This window comes from Orcinus orca, chromosome 2 (genome assembly GCF_937001465.1).
Source record: "Orcinus orca chromosome 2, mOrcOrc1.1, whole genome shotgun sequence".
Classification (NCBI taxonomy): Eukaryota; Metazoa; Chordata; class Mammalia; order Artiodactyla; family Delphinidae; genus Orcinus; species Orcinus orca.
Window position 1 is genome coordinate 168,469,653 of NC_064560.1, and position 16,585 is coordinate 168,486,237.

Consider the following 16,585-nt stretch of genomic DNA (forward strand, 5'->3'; position numbering starts at 1 on the left):
CTGGGGCCTGTTGATATCCAGTAAAAGCCAGACCCTTCTTTCTCTCAGTATCCTCAAGCCCCTATCATAGTGCTTAGTGGGCATGGCTCAGCTGCCAGTAGCCTCCAAACCAGGCACAGGCTTCCAGAGAGGGCAGCTGAGGTCTGCTGTAAATGCGGCTCTGCACAGTGTCAGGAGCTTCTGGGGTACAGCTCCGGGAGCCCACCGCCTCCTGCCAGGACTGAGAGTCCAGCCCCAGGGCTAGCACGGCCCTGGGGGCTCCCATTGCCTGGCAGTGAGATGCCTAAACCCTCCTTCTTACGTCCATTGTTTTAACACTTTCCTCACAGAGATGTCCCACTATTCCATTAAGTTCCCAGACTAGCCCACAGCTTCACCCCACCCCACCCTGCCTTCCTTGCCTGGGCCTGCCTAGAGACACAGGATAGCGCATGAGCTTTGAGCCACCTAGACTTTGATGGGAAGCCCAACTCTGCCGGCTGGTCACCAGTTGCACAACCTCGAGCAAGTCACTTCACCTCTGGGACGGTCAGGAAGGTGAAGCCCTTTCCAGACTGTGCTTACCTCAGAGAGCCATTTGTCCCCAGCCGCTCCAAGCTGCTAGCAGTTGCTGCACACCCCCCCCCCGGGGCTTCCTTTTGCTGGGGCTTCAGGCAGCTTCCCAGCAGGCAAAGTGCCTCTCGCCCAGTGGTGCCTTGCAGCCTGCAGCATTTTATGGAAAATACCTGTTTACTCCCCACTGGACTTTGAACTCCTCAGGGCCCGGGCTTCTATATTACCTGGAACTCATGAGTAGAACTGCGTAGGTGGTCAGTAAATTTTTTCGATTTGCACTGAACCCTTGCTGTTGAGCCCATTTGGACACTTTGGTCACCATGAATCTAGCAGCAGGAGTAGAAGAAGGAACTGGCAGAAGTTCCAGGGGTGGCAGGAAGGGAGGGCTTGGGTTCTGCAGGAAGGGGGGATGGCAGCCTTAACACTGGGATGTTCAGAGGGCCAGAGCCAGTAACTCAAGGAGGCTGGGCTTTCACCGTTTGCCCAGGGCATGTTCTGTGCACATGCTAAGAGGCCCTGGAATGAGCACTGGTCTAGGAGTTAGGAATAGGATTCTGGAGCTACTCTGCCTCCAGTTCAGTGGGTCATTTCTGTAGTCTGGGCTTCAGTGTTCCGAGATACAGATGGAAAGGGTGGACTAGGCTGGTGGTGCTCAAACGTCACTCTGAGCAGAATTATCTGGGGAGCTTTCAAAATTATGCAGATGCCAGGTGCCAGGCCCCACCCCACCTCCAAACATTCTGCTTCAGTTGGTCTGAGGTGAGGCCCAGCATTTGTATTTTCTAAGCTCCCTAGATGACTCTACTATGAAGCCAGAAGCACTGGATTTGGTTGTTTTAGAGCAGTGGTCCTCCCCCGGGGGTGATTTGCACCCCAGTGAACATTTGGCAACGTCTAGAGACATTTTTGGCTGTCACAACTGGAGGAGAAAAGGTCAGTGCTATTGGCATCTAGAAGGTAGAGACCCGGGATGCTGCTAAACGTCGTGCAATGCAGAGGCCAAGCCCCCACACCCCCTCACCACTACAGAAAATTATCTGGCCCAAAATGTCAATAGTACCAAGACTGAGAAACCCTATTTTAGTTGTTCTTTCCAAGATTCCTGTGTGCCCCCAAAACCCCCTCTTTTCGGCAGCCCAAGTAATTTTTTTTCAAAACCTGGATCTTGTATTACAATTGTATTACAATTGTACACAAATTGTACACAAATTGCCTAAAACCCTTTGCTACCCATCCCTTTTAGAATAAAAACCAAACCCTTAGTCTAGCATAATCAGACTCTTTTACTGCTCCACTCTTGACTTTCATACTCCTTCCCCTCCCCACCACCATCTCTCCCACCCCTCCAAGGTACTCCTTGTGCTCTAGTCAGTTTCAGATGAAAATGAACCATCCTTCCTCCTGCCCCAGGGCCTTGACACATGCCTGTTTCTTCTATCTGACTGACCTTCCTTTGGCCCAAGTAAATTCTAAATCATTCTTTAGTACCCAGCTCAAGCATCACTTCCTCAACCATTCTTGGCGCCCCTCCCCCCATCCAGGCAAGGTATCTGTCTTCTCTCTTCTGTCTTCATGGAATCTTCATTTCCTTCCAAGTAGTTATTTCAATTTGTGAGGTTTTTTTTAAACTATTTAACAAACAGTAAAATTGGCCTTTATTTGGTGTACAGTTCTATGAATTTAAACATGTGAATAGATTTATGTAACCACCACTTCAATCAGGAAACAGAACACTTCTATCACCACCCCCCGCCAAAAAAAAAAAAACAACTCCCTTACACTCTCCCTTTGTGGTCAGACCCTCCCATCCCTTACTCTGGCAAACCACTGATCTGTTCCCTATACTGTCATTTTGTCTTTTCCAGAATGCCATATAACTGAACTCATACAGTCTACATGATTTCACAGAGCATAATGCCTTTGCGATTTATCCATGCAGTTGCATGTATCAATAGTTCATTCCTTTTAATTGAGGAACAGTATTTCACTGTATGGGTATACCACCATTTGTTTATTCACCTGTTAAGGGTCACTGGATTAGTTCCTGTTTTTGGCCATTGTGAATAGAGCTGCAGTAAACACTTGTGTATAGATTTTTGTGTGAACGTAAGTTCTTATTAAATAAGTAGGAATGGGATTGCTCGGTCATATGCTAAGTGTATGTTAAGGTTTATTTTTTTTAAAACTGCCAAACCTTATTTGAGAGTGGATATACCATTTTGCATCTCCCACAACTATATATGAGAGTCTCCAGTTGCTCTGAATCCTTAGCAGCACTTTTAATTGTCAGTATTTTTTCTTTTGTCCACTCTAACAGGTGTGTAGTGGTATCTCATTGTGGTTTTCATTTGCATTTGTCTAACAGGTAATGATATTGAACAACTCTTTTCATGTGCTTATTTGCCACCTGTATGTCCTCTTTGGTTAAATGTCTGTTCAAGTCTTTTGCCCACTTTTTAATTGGGTTGTTTGTTTTCTTACTGTTGAGTTTTGAGAGTTCTTTATATATTCTGGATACAGGCTCTTGTTGAATAAGTGGTTTGCAAATATTTTCTCCAGTCTGTACCTTATCTTCTCGTTCTCTGAACAAAGTATCTTTCACAGAGCAAAAGTTTTTAAATTTTGATGAGGTCTAACTTATCAGTTTTATCTTTTATGCATCATGCTTTTGGTGACACATCTAAGGACTCCTTGCCTAACCTTAGGTCATTAAGATTTTCTATAGTTTTATGTTAGATTCATTTGGAGTTAGTTTTTATATAACACGGTTTAGGTTGAAGTTAAATTTTTTTTGCCTATGGAAGTCTAATCCCAACACTGTTTATTGAAAAGAGTACCATTTTTCTATTGAATTGCTTTTGTACCTATCCAAAATTCAGTTGGCCATATTTGTGTGAGTCTCTTTATTCTCTTCTGTTGATCTGTGTGTCCATTCCTTCGCCAATACCACACTGTCTTGATTATTATAATTTTACAGTAAGTCTTAAAATCAGGTGGTATAATTCCTCCAACTTTATTCTTAATGTTCAAAATTGTTTTAGCTATTCTAGTTCTTTTGCCTTTTCATATAAATTTCAGATTCAGCTTGTCTATAACCACAAAAAAATCCTACTGGGGTTTTTATTGGAATTGCATTAAGTCCATAGATCAATTCAGGAAGAAGTACATATTTACTTCTTTACTATTGTGTCTTTTAATCCGTGAACATGATATGTCTATTTATTTAGGTCTTCTCTGATTTCTTTAATAAGTGCTTTGTAGTTTTTAGCACACAGATCTTATATACATTTTGTTAGATTTATACCTAATATTTCCCTTTTTTTTTTGGAACTAGAGTTGGGCCTTGAACAATGCAGGGGCCAGGGGCACCAACCTTCCTCACAGTCAAAAATCCACGTATAACTTATAGTTGGCCCTCTGGAATATGAGCAGTTCCTCATATCCATGTTTCTACATCTGCAGAGTCAACCAACCTCGGATCACGTGGTACTGTAGTATTTACTACTGCAAAAAAATAAGTGGACCTGTGCAGTTCAAGCCAGTGTTGTTCACGGGCCAACTGTATTTTAATTTTTTATTTCAGTTTTCAGTTTCTCATTATTAGTTTATAAAAATACAGTTGATTTTTGTGTATTGACCTTGCATCCTGTGATCTTACAAAAGTCACTTTAGTTTTAAGAAGGTTTTTTGGTAGATTCCTTGAGCTTTGTTTTGTTTTTTTATTTTTTTACTATAGAAAATCATGTTGTCTGTGAATAGGAATGGTTTGACTTCTTCCTTTCCAACCATATGCATTATATTTCTTTTCTTGCCATATTGCCCTCTCTAGGACTTCCCCTATGATGTTAAATAGGTGTGGTGAGATTGGACACGCTCACCTTGACCCCAATCTTAAGGGAAAGCATTCGATCTTTCACTATTAAGTATGATATTAGTTGCCAGTTTTTTGTAGTCATTTTACTTTTCGACATCTCTCTTCCCCCCCAGCATGTCTGCTCCAGGAGCAGGCTCTTTCTGCTCTCAACTCGACCGGCACAGTGCCTAGCACACAGTAGGCCCTAAATAAGTAATTCTCTGCTTTGGCAACTTAGCCAGCAATAACCACCGTCCTGTGACAGACAAAAGAGGGGACTAGCTGAACACACACAGGCATCGCAAAGAATAATGTTACAATAAATATCCAAACGGGTCCAACCGGGCAGTGGCCCCATAGAGTTGACTATTTTAAGCTGTACAGCATGTGTAGATCGGCTTTCTAGCAAGCCATACTGTGTCAAAGCATTTATCTATGAGGAATAGATGACTGCTGTAAAATAATTATTTTAGATCAAGAGCATTCCATTCTCAAAGGGAATTTAAACAAAAAGCTCTCAGCTCTGAAAAACAGGGGCTTTCAGGGTAAAGAGTCCCACTGTTCTGAAATCTTAGGCCCTCAGACGGGTGGGGTTGTTTCACTAAATTTATTTCAGCCGCTTATAGAAACAGAAGGGGGAAGCGGGGGGCGGCTGCTTGCACACCAGCCCTGGCTCTGGAGTATTAATATCTGCCGGGTCAGACTTTTATTTGGGTTTTCTTTTACCTTTTGGGGGTGGGGAGGCAGGCAGCAACAGGAATATCTCCCAGCAGCACGTCTCTGAGCTGTGGTTTCCTACCTTCCTCTCTATACATTCCCTGGCAGGCCAGACCCAGCCTACCCCTCCCCTGCCTCACCTTGGGATGGCCCTCTACCCACTGAGCACCAAGCACTGGGCCAGGCCTTTTACTTTTTTTTTTTTTTTTTCAGGCCTTTTACTTTTTGACAGCAGCCTTCCTCCCAGGCCCAGAAAGAGTCTGAGCTCAGAGAGAGAGACAGATTGAATCTACGTGTCTACTTTCTCGCACAAGTATGAGTGTAGGAAGAGACTAGGGCCTCTGTCCCGGGCCCCCATCAGGACCCCCCCACCCATTTGCACCCCCAGTGGCTCCACTACCTGGTGAAATCCAGGCCTTTTTATCCCTGTCTTCCTTCTCCTCAGGCTTCCCAAGCACCAAACACACAAGCCTCATAGTACCTGATACCTGAACACTCTCTTCTGTCACAACACCCCCACACAGAAAAAGGAGTTAAATGACACCACCCTGTCCCTGCACTGCATTTAGAATTATCTATGGAGCACAGGTTAATTACCTCCCACAGACATGGGAGAAACTGAGGCACGGGAGAGGAGGCAGCAGCAGGTGACCTGCACCCACTGCAGGTTAGGTGAGACTAGTGTCTACCAGCTGGCCCCTGAAGGTTCCACGGAACCCGAAAGCACCAGAGAAGGCAGGGCCCTGTGTCTGGGAGCTCACTGCTACGCGGCCACAGCTGTCTTGAGGGCAGGAACAGGAAACACACACAAGGAAGCTAAAAAATCTGCTGGGCTTAAGACTTGAATAATTGCATGAGAATATGGGGAAGCACCTCACACAGTGCCTGGCCGGTGGGAACCCAACAAATGGCAGCTTGATTCTTTGGCAAACTCCCACTTCCTGGGTCGCCAAGGAAGGTGGGGAAAGAGGCATCTATCCTCTCCACTCCCCAGCCCCCGGGTAGGTTGGTGGGGGGGAGGATGGCCCGGGGCAGGAGCTGGGGAGAAGAAGCCCAATATGAAGATTCTCCAGCTCTAAACCGGGGGATCTGCTTCAGGGAGGATCGAGGGTATAGCACATACTTGTAAACTGTAAAGTGCCCGTGGGTACACTAAGTTCCTATTTTGTCCTAGCACCAGCCAGCTTGCTTTGAAAGTATCCTCCAGCCCTATGCAGCAAAACCCAGCCCAGAGAGGCGCAGACCCCACCCTGAGGAGCTGTCCCTTTCAGAAGCAGGACCCACCGTCCCAGCCGGAGCAGGGATCAGACAACTCTCGGAGGGTCGCCGCACAGGCAGCCAGCAGAGGAGAGCATGGGTCTTTGCCATCACCCCGTGACCTCTTTAGAGTTGAGTTTCTCCTGCCAACTGCACCCTCCACCCCAGAGGGGGACCGCAGGCCCCCAAACCAGGGCCTGCCCTTGTCTGACCAAAGGCAACCAGATCTGCTGCAGCTGTTGAGTAAGAGAACAAGCTCTCCCAGAGACCAGGGAAGCAGCTGGAGAAAGATTCCTGCCAGCCCGGGGGTGTAAATATTTATACAGCGTGGTGCGTGCGAAGGGGGAAGGCAGAGAGAGGTGGCAGGAACGAGGCGGCACTGAGACCGCAGACTGAAGGAGCACGTGCTTTGGGCTCCGCTGGGAAGGGCAAGAGGCTGCCGGATCCTAATCCTACATCAGAGAGGCCGGGTCCTCGCCCCCAGCTCTCCTCTAGAATTGAAGGGAGCACTTAGAAGAAAATCCATCATCTATCCCCTAATCATCCCTCCTGTCTAGGATGGCCCTCTATGTGGGGAAGGAGGGAGGCTCTGCCTGGAACCAGAGATAAACCAATTCTACGGGGCCCAGGAATCAGGGCCTGGGGGCTCCTGGGGCTCTGGTTCTAGGGTCTTGAGGGGTGCTAGACCCAAGAGTTGGACTCTAGGACTAGAGGCTTAGAAAACATAAGGAAATGATAAGCAAAATATAAAATAAGCAAAGCTTTGATATAATCAACAGTCCTTTGTAAAGTGGCCCCGAAGGCTGTGCATGGATGAAGGAGGAGGAAGTGGACGGGACTCGGCAAGGTGGCAGGGTGTGGAGAAGGCGAGGGGAACTTGATGGTGCTTCCAGAGAAGCACGTGGCCACCATCACCACAGGGCCTGGGCAAGGGCAGCGCAGCCCAATGGGCGTCCACCTGGCGCTCTTGGGCCCCTCCACCCCAGGGTGCAACTCAGCTGCAGGTGTGCCCCTGACGGAGCAGTGACACATCCGCCCCTCAGCTGGGCCCGCTAAGGACTCAGCCAGCACCCAATGGCATTGACGGCCCCGGGTGGGAAGCCAGCCTGGGCCGCGGAGTACAGCCAGATGGACTGCAGTTGATTTGCCTCAGACAGCTGGGCAGCAGGGCAGGCTGCTCCCACCGCCTCCCACGCCACGCCAGACAAGGAGGGGTGTGGCTGCAACTTCTAGGATTTCTCCGCCACCGCACCCGTCAGGAAGTACCACCTGCTTCTATCGGCACCAGACCTGACCCTCAGGGCCTCCCGCAGATGGGGTCTGTGCCGCCCCCAGTGGCCAGGAGCCTTTGAGACACCTCGCAGCTACCAGCCTCTTCTTGCATTCTTCCTGGGCCCTCAAAACGCCCACTGGCCAGGGGTGGGGGCTGTTGGGAAGGAAGGACCTTCCACCGGAAAACTGCCTCAGTCTCCCCAGCAGACAGCTCCAGATGCCCAGGCTGGCTTCGGCCAGAGACCGAGGATCAAAAAGGATCCCCAGACTTCCCCCAGAGGCAGCCCCCATGCTGCAAGGCCTCCCACCTACAGCACAGAGCTTGGCAAGTGATACATTCCCCCTGGGGCACCTCCCCTGAGCCTCAGCCTTTCTGGGTGGAACCTGATGAGTCCTCCACCTGTCCACTGAGAAGGGCTGATTCCATCGCCTCCCTGAGCAATGGGGCCCAGGCCCACACACCGTGGAGGAAACACCATCTGCCCCCAACCTTCAGCCCAGGCCTGGCAGACGACGTCAAGCCGCACAGAGGGAGAACAGCACTGTCCCAGCCCACTCTCCAGAAGGAAGCCCCTCTTCCAAGGACCCCGGGGCTGGGGGAGAATCTTCAGACGCCCGGGTCCTCTTCTGCCACCGTGGCTCTGCCTGCCGGCTGTGGCCTGCTTCTTGCCAGCACTGCTTAAACAGATGAACAAGAATTAAAAGCCTGTGTGGCCCAAGGAAAGCTTTAGTGGACAGAACTGAAGCCGAAGGAAAAGGAACAACAACAACAACAAACTATAAGAAATGGGAGAGGAGGGAAATTTCAGGAAAGAGACAAAATAAACCATCCGGGAATCCAGATGTAGAACAAGGAAAGCCAAAAGAAAAATTATGCTAAGAAGGCAGAGTGGGGTGGGAAGGAGAATTGAGAATGAAAAAGAAGAGGGGGGAAGATATGAATACTCTGAAAAAAAAGAAGAACGTGAAAGCAAACAACACCAGAAAAAAAAAAAAAAAATAGAGACCCAGGAGAGAAAAAGAGGCAGCCATGAATTTAAAGCAACTGCTCTGACCCTCAACCAGCCACAGTCAGGACTGTTGTGAGCCTTACTGCTTTTTGTGGATTTCAGACTCTTCCAAACACTGAGCAAGGACAGTCCCAGAAAAGCAAGCTTTCCTTCTTGCCCTTGTTTTTCCTACAATTCTCCCAACTCACCCCCACCATTGGTCTTTTGCAGAGTGAGGGCTGATCTTCCTGGGGCAAGGCCCCAAACCAGTCTAGTTCACTGCAGAACCTGGTGGCTTCCATCACGCTGCCTCTGGAGGGCTCCCTGGAGAATCTGAGCAGAAGCGTTAGGTGTGATGGAGCTGGGTCATCAGCTTTGCATCTTCCAGGCAGCTCTCTGAGGACCAGGGCTAACCCAATCCACAGACACACGGTTCCTGGAACAGCAGGGGTTCATGGAAGACTGGTATACCCAACTCTAGGCAAAACTAGAGGAGTCCCAGCAAATGCAACTTTTGGAAACAATGTTGACGATTTAAATTCACCTCCAGACATTCTGAAGGGGACCTAATGATAGCCACAGTCTTCTCATTGCCATGGTGGGCAAACAACTTCTGGAAGTTTGCCTTTACTGCTTAGTGTCCATAAACCCCCATGAACACTTACAGAAGACACTGGTTCCTCTCCTTTTGTCTGTCTGGCCTCTTGATTCTGCCTTCTGTTGCTTCTCTTTCTTCTTTGAGTCCGCCAATGCCTCTCTCCTCTGTGTCTGCTTTGGTTTTTCCATTTCCCACCTCTACCTACTCTTCCATTTCTCTAGGGCAGCAGGAGTTGGGAGAAAGCTGAAACAAACCAAGGCAAAATCAAGAAGTAAAGGAAGGGGCTTCCCTGGTGGCGCAGTGGTCGAGAGTCCGCCTGCCGATGCAGGGGACACGGGTTCGTGCCCCGGTCCGGGAGGATCCCACGTGCTGCGGAGCGGCTGGGCCCGTGAGCCGTGGCCGCTGAGCCTGCGCGTCCGGGGCCTGTGCTCCGCAACGGGAGAGGCCACAACGGTGAGAGGCCCGCGTACCGCAAAAAAATAATAAAAAATAAAATGCGAGTGAATTTATATAGTTTAGCACCCAGGCTGTCCGCGGTGGGTGAGGGAGGCTCCTCGTGGACGGGTTGAGCCTCACCAGGCCACCTGAGACGGCTCCTCCAAAGTTCGGCCAAGGGAAGCCACACGGGCTGAACTCTGACTGAGGTAAAGAAAACTGTGCCCACACCAGCCCTTCTCCCTCCGAGAATTCTCAAGTACTTGCCCCTGATTCTGTACATTCCGAAAGTCACATTTTTCCAAGTATCAACAACTGAGAGATGTGACAAAATGTACAGAAGGGATAATATCTAGGTTGTGGCCTAAGATACGCAACCCAGTTTCTTCCCATCCCTCCTAACCTTCAAACCTGTCACCGTCATGTAACCTATGACTCAAACTATTATTCAACCATAAAAAAAGACAAAGCAAGAAATTAGAGGCTGTGTGACCTAAAATGTATTCCATTCAACTGAGCTAATCTCCTAATAAGGGCGTGTATAATAATAAGTGATGCTCTATCTGTTCTGGAAGATGGCAATATTGCAGGGAAAAGTGCATGGTGACTGCAGATCCTAACGTGTCGAGATTTGTCCTCAAGAGGGTAAGTGCCTGGTCCTAGGCCAAGTTGCCTAGCATTTTGCTAAACGAATCTTAAAGTTTGACAACCAATGTGCTGCAGTGGAGAGCACCCGATGTTCAGAGTGACCCCCTTCAAATCCTAGCACTGCCCCTTCCTAGGCCAGCAAGGCACGTACCTGCCCTCCGCTAGTCTTGTGTGTTGTGAAATGGCAGTGACAGCAATACGCACCTCCTGGGGCTGCCGTGAGGACAGATGAGCAAAGCGCTTGGCACGAGTGAGAAGCCCACTCCCTGAACCACCCTGTCAACTGCTGCTGTACGTTAAGCAGCAAATTGGCAATACCAAGACGGCTGGAGGCCCCACAAAGTGGGGCTCCACGGAGTCACTGGAAAAGAGTCAAGTATCCCAAGCAAGAGAGAGAAGAGGGTCCCCTAGGAGGCCCAGGCAGCTGGCGGGTGGACCACTGCACGGAGAGCCAAGGACAGCCACTCAGACCGTGGGTGGGAGGACACAGGGGGCTGCTCTCCAGTCCTTCCGCATTAGCGCAACGTGCTGCATTCCCACCCTCCCTGTGTTCATCCTTACGTGAGACTCCGCTCACACTGACGTGGCCCCCACTATGTGCACGGCCCCGGCCAAGCGGAGGGCTGTAGCGGGGGTGAGCTTAAAAACGATTGCTGGCCTCAGAGAATCGGTAACTGGCCATTCTTGCCCAGATTCAGAAATCGGTCCCTTTAGGAGCTATTGTAAGGATACGACCAAATACTGAGAAATTCTTATTTCAGGGCCGATTTTTTTTCTTTAAGTAGAAAGGCAAAGAGTTCAAAAAATGTTCTGGAAATGTGAACAGCAAATGAATCTTAGTAATATTTAGGTGGTATTATTAATTTTTAGGTGAAATAAGAACAATGTGGGTAAGTGTAATGAGTTCTTTTTTTTTTTTTTTTAACTGAAATACTGATAGATGAAGTGATATGACCTGATACACTGGACCTACTTTAAAATTATATGGGACGTGGGGAGGCAGATGGTGATGTAAATGGACAAACTTGGCCAGAGTTGGTGATGTTGGTGATGGGTATGTCTCCTTCTGTATATGTTTGAAATTTTGCATAATGTTTTAAGTTCATAAAAGCTGAAAAAACAATGTTAACTCAGGGATTCTCCTCTTATTGGTTCTTGCAACACGATATTTACTTCCCAAGGACATGTGCTCTTGGACAAGAGGTAAGGCTGTGGGGAGACCTGCCAGGAGCTGGGAAGGGCTGGAGAACAGACAGGGAGACCACCACTCCGGGATCGGGAAAGTGCCCCAAAGCCTCCTCCTTGCACACACTGAGGACCAAGAATGCCGTCCTGCCCCTCAGGGCCTCCCAGGCCGAGAAAAAACATTCAGAGGGACTGCTGTCCATTTGCACTGCTTTTGAACTCAGTGAAAATTATTTAATTGGTTTCAATGTATTTTAAACCACAATGAACTTCTTTTTTTTCTAGCAGACAGCCACTATAACAGAGTGGGCAGGTATTCTTACCCCACTTTCTTCATCTGGTAAAGTGGGGAGAATCACATGTACCCCATTTCCCAGAGTGTGAGGTAAATGAGATTAATGGTCCTAAAGTGCCCTAGCACTGTAAGCACTGATAAAGGCTGGGTCTGACTTGAGGCGTGTTTGGCAAATGTCTGACCGCGGTGGAGCCACCCCAGCTTGGGCGCTGTTTGATATGCAGATGCTTCACCTAAACATCTAAATTCAATAGGAGTCAAGGCACGCGTTCTCTGAGACCTCTCTGGGCCAGGCAACCTGCTGAGTGTCGGCCCCTTTGGGTATCACAAAGAAGCCGCTGCTGTGCCCTTCCCTCCCCAGAGGCGCCACCCCTGCTCTGAGAAGAACAGGAGTGAAGCCCCCAGAGTTTTCTCTCTAGATGAAGAATGAGTCTGAAAAGGAGGAATAGGCTCTGCCCAGTCTGGGCTATGGCTCTGAATGGAGAAATGCATCCTAAGAAAGCAGATCTTCCGCAGATCAGCTCACTCCCAAAGATGGGGGCCAGGGGTCTGGGGCGCACAGACAGACAGACAGCAGGCCTGCTCAGCAGCACCCCGACAGGGAGCTTCCGGAGCTCTAAGCAGCTGAGCGGGCAGGACAGCCTCCAGACACCAGGGGGCAGCACAACACACCCTCCAGGGATCCGAGGGACCCACCAAAGACGACCTGGCAACAGATGGCTTCCAAGACAAACCTCAGTAGCCAGGGCATGCAGAGGGAGGCATCCCAGAGAGGCAGATGGCCCACGCTGCCAGTTCAGAAGTCTCTGCCACTTGCCCCAAGCAACTGGTGAGTGGCTTCCTGCAAGACCAGCTTCAGCCAGAAGAGGGCGTTTGTGACCAGGTGAGGGACCCACAGGCTACAGGGCTGGCAGGGATGAGGGAGGCACTAAAGGCAGAAAGTAGACCGGTGGCTGAGAGAACGGCCACGCCAAGCCTTTGGATCCTTGCTCTAGAACCTCCTGCCAAGCGAATGAAAGGTCTGTCCCATCCTAAGTTGCTCCACATTCTCTCATTCCACTGTCCACTGGACCCCACCCCATGTTCTCTGTGCCTTCACCCCAGAAAGAAACAGAAAGGAGGAGAGCCCAAGACAAAGTTCGAAAGTTCTCGAAAGGTCCTTAGGCTTTGGGATCTTTGAAATGCATTCACAGGATTATTCTAAGCTCTCGGAAAGCCCCCTGGCTCCACAGAAGAGAGCAGTCTCTGTTGCAAGACCTTTGGAGCTACAATGCCTGGGTTCAAATCCCAGCTCTGCAATAATGGGCAAGGTACTTAACCCTCTGCCTCAGTTTCCTGCTCTGTAAAAAGAGGATAACAGGGCTTCCCTGGTGGCGCAGTGGTTAAGAATCTGCCTGCCAATGCAGGGGACACAAGTTCAAGCCCTGGTCCAGGAAGATCCCACATGCCACGGAGCAACTAAGCCCGTGCGCCACAACTACTGAGCCTGCACTCTAGAGCCCGCGAGCCACAACTACTGAGCCTGAGCGCCTAGAGCCCGTGCTCCGCAACAAGAGAAGCCACCCCAATGAGAAGCCCGTGCACTGCAGTGAAGAGTAGCCCCCGCTCGCCACAAGAGAAAGCGTGTGCGCAGTTACTAAGACCCCACGCAGCCAGGAATAAATAAATTTTTTTAAAAAGAGGATAACAATGACTCTCTAGGATCACTGCTTACAACAATAACAATGGCTGGTTACAATATGGGAAGGCATTTGAAGAGAGCATGAAGTTCTCAGAAAGCAGCTCAGAGACATACATAGTACTGCTCTCAGCACAGGCCCAGAGCCCCAAAGGTCTGTGCTTCTTTCCCTCAGAACTCAGTTCAAGGACACCACCAGGCTGTGGAGGCTGCCTGGAGCACAGGCCCTGCGTCTGGAGTGGGAGTGGGTTTAGCTAGTGTTTCCCTGGAGCAGTGGAGAGGTAAGCAGGTACCCAGTGCAGCCCTCCTGTGCCCACTTTGGGTTTTGTGCAGGACAAGCAGAAGACAGCACTCAAATCTAAGCTGGGCTTCTTAAACTCATCAGCCAGAGGCCGAGAGGCAGGCTGGCCGCCCTGTGCGGAACGGGGAGAGCCAGCCTTGCAGAGGCGAGGCCTGCACCAGAGGGTATGAGGAGCCTGCCGGCCTCAGAGCAGGGCTGGGCTTCCCCGGGATGGAGAGGGATGGGGAGGAAAGAGTTAAGTCGACTCTGGGCTCCGCAGCTATAAACAGTGAGCCAAGGGAGGGAGGGAGCTGACACAGGATGTGGCCAGGGCTGAGCTGTCTGATTATTAACTTCACTTTTATTTGGAGGGGGATTCGATTCTCTGTTTTACTTCCCATCAAGGAAGTGAAAGCCCAGGTCTCGGAGGGGCCTGGTTTCAAATTGTTTTGTCACAGCTCATTTATTTTTCCTCTTAAATAAATAAACAAAACCACCTCTTTGTTTTCCCCTTAATGAGCGTTCAGCAAATCATCTGTGGGTGAGGCATGAAAGGGGTTTTCTGCAGTCCTTCATGAGGCACTTTTGGCTTTTTCTTTTGAAAGGAAAAAGAAAGGATTCTTCCTTTAGCTTCCACCTTCTCCAAGACTCTCAAGGCGCTTTCTTTTCTGCTTCATCCTGAGATCTCAGCCTGAAATCATGACCTCAAGCCCAGCCAGAGACATAGACCTTCCTTTGCTGGTCCTTGGGGCCTGCCCTGCTGCCTGCCATCCCATGTCACAGGCTCCGACCCCAAGGCCACACAGAGGAAGCAATGAGAACACTTGGGGCTCAGTGGTTAGTCCTCTTGGTCAAGCTAGGACCCATGTTTTTTGTTCCCATGGCACCCTGACGTTTCCAGCAAAAATAACAAAGCAATTAAACACACAAAAGGACTCCATTACAGGGCTTAAGAAAACACCATTACATGTTCCTTTGCTCAAGGTTCAAAGTGTTTGGGAAATCTGTTTACAACACCAAAACCCATTCAATAATTTCATGACGCTCCTGCGGCAACCCTTTCCTGAATGACCTACATGTGCGAGGCACCAAGGGGGACGCCATAGACCACCGTCACACAGTCCCTACCTTCACGGTGCCCACGATTCAGTGGCGGGGGATGCAGAGAGGAAAACAGGACATCCTACAGCAGAGACCAAGGGAGCTTCCGGTGGGCAGGGAGGGAAATGACGGGCTCTGATGGAAACGAAGGGTGTAGAACTGGAGGAAGGCTTCCCGGTGAAGCTGATATTCAAGCTGCACCTCGAAGGGCTGATGATATTAAGAAGAAAGTGTATTCTAGAAGCTGAAAAGTACCCAAACGACAGAGAGGCAGTATCAATGTGTGAGCCACATCAGATATGAGACCACAGGAATGGTGGGGCCTGGAGGGCTTATGGTTCCTCAGATGGCATTCAGAACGGCAGCTAAAGTCCTCACGGTGGAGAGGGGCTGAAAGGAGGCGGCCACTTGGAGTCAGCTCCAGGCTGCCAGTCCTTGGCCTGGCTGTGAAGAAGCTGCCCTCTATGCTGTAAGCAACAAGATAGGACACTTGGATCCACGCTCGTCTGGGCTCCAGACGCTCTGCTAGCCCCAAACACCTGATGGCCACCAGGAGCGCCGTTTGCTGCCTGTTTGCGGCCTCTGGCTTTCTCTTTTGGAATACGGGGCAAGAAGAAAACAGGGAGTGACTGGAACAAGTCCAATTCACTTACAAAGGCGCTCGGGCTCCTAATGCTAACGGGATGGGGTTTCCAAACGCCCCCGAGGGAGTTGCCAGGATCCAGGATTTTCTTCAAGTTCTTGGAAATTCTTCGCCGTCCCCGTGGCATCGCAGCTTCCAACCGCAAGCCTGCCCAGTCCTGGCTGGGCCGGGGCCCCGGCCACGAGAGGGTTAAGGCGCCGCCAAGATGGCCGCCTTGTTTTGCACTTCGGAGGGGGTCACGCGGGAGGCTGCCCTTTGCCTCTGGGGAGGCGGTCAAAGCCCTGCCCCTGGCGCTCTGCCCTCGGCGGCTTGACGGCATCTCCTCCCCTGCGCGTCCTGCACTCCGGGACCTCCGAACCTTCCAGGCCCCAGGCGAGCCAAACTCCCAGCCTTCCAGGCAGCAGACCAGGCCTTGGAGGAGCGAGGCAGGGAGGCCCCCTCGGACATACCGGGCCGCGGATGCGCGCCGGCGGGGTCCCTTCGGCCTCTAAGAACGTCTGGGGCCCGTGGGCCGAGGCCGCAGCCTGGGCCGCGATCCCTTTCTATTTTCTTGTCTCCTGGCTGAAGCCGCCCCAGCTGTCTCCCGGGTAGGCCTCCGCCTGCAGCCGGGTAGGGACGCGATGGACGTGGTCGCACTGCCCTCCAGTGGCCAGTCCGCCGAACAGCACGGTGGGCCGGGGTCGGGGTCCCGGTGATGGCGCAATGTCCGCACCCTCGGCCGTCCCTCCTTAGAGAAGGGCTTCCTTCCCCTTGCTGCTTTTGAAGATGTGGCCTTGCTCACCCCCAGCGCCTTTTATAGGCGGCTCAGGTGGCCCTTTGCCACAGTGGACACTGACCCAACAGCAGGGGATTTGCCTCTGCCGGTGGTTCTCAAACTTTTGTGTGCACCTGAATCCTGGTGCCCAGTTGGTTCAGACCCAGATTGCTGGGTCCCACACCCAAAGTCAGAGAATTTGCATTTCCTCTCTAACAAGTTCCCAGGTGCTGCTGCTGGGACTACGTTTATAGAACCACCGGCTCAGTGGCTCATCCTGTCCTGGGGATTCTGTCATCCACCCATTGGGCACTGAGGACCAGAA

The 16,585-nt window shown here is 50.6% G+C and overlaps 1 long non-coding RNA gene across 1 annotated transcript; it reads right to left on the minus strand.

The window, feature by feature from the left end:
* Positions 1 to 2,129: 2,129 nt before the first annotated feature.
* On the minus strand, positions 2,130 to 15,029 carry LOC117202290 (uncharacterized). Its single transcript, XR_004484527.2, has 2 exons — positions 14,891 to 15,029; positions 2,130 to 9,484 (listed from the first exon to the last, which is right to left on the minus strand). It is a non-coding gene; the product is annotated as an uncharacterized LOC117202290 (long non-coding RNA).
* Positions 15,030 to 16,585: the final 1,556 nt, after the last annotated feature.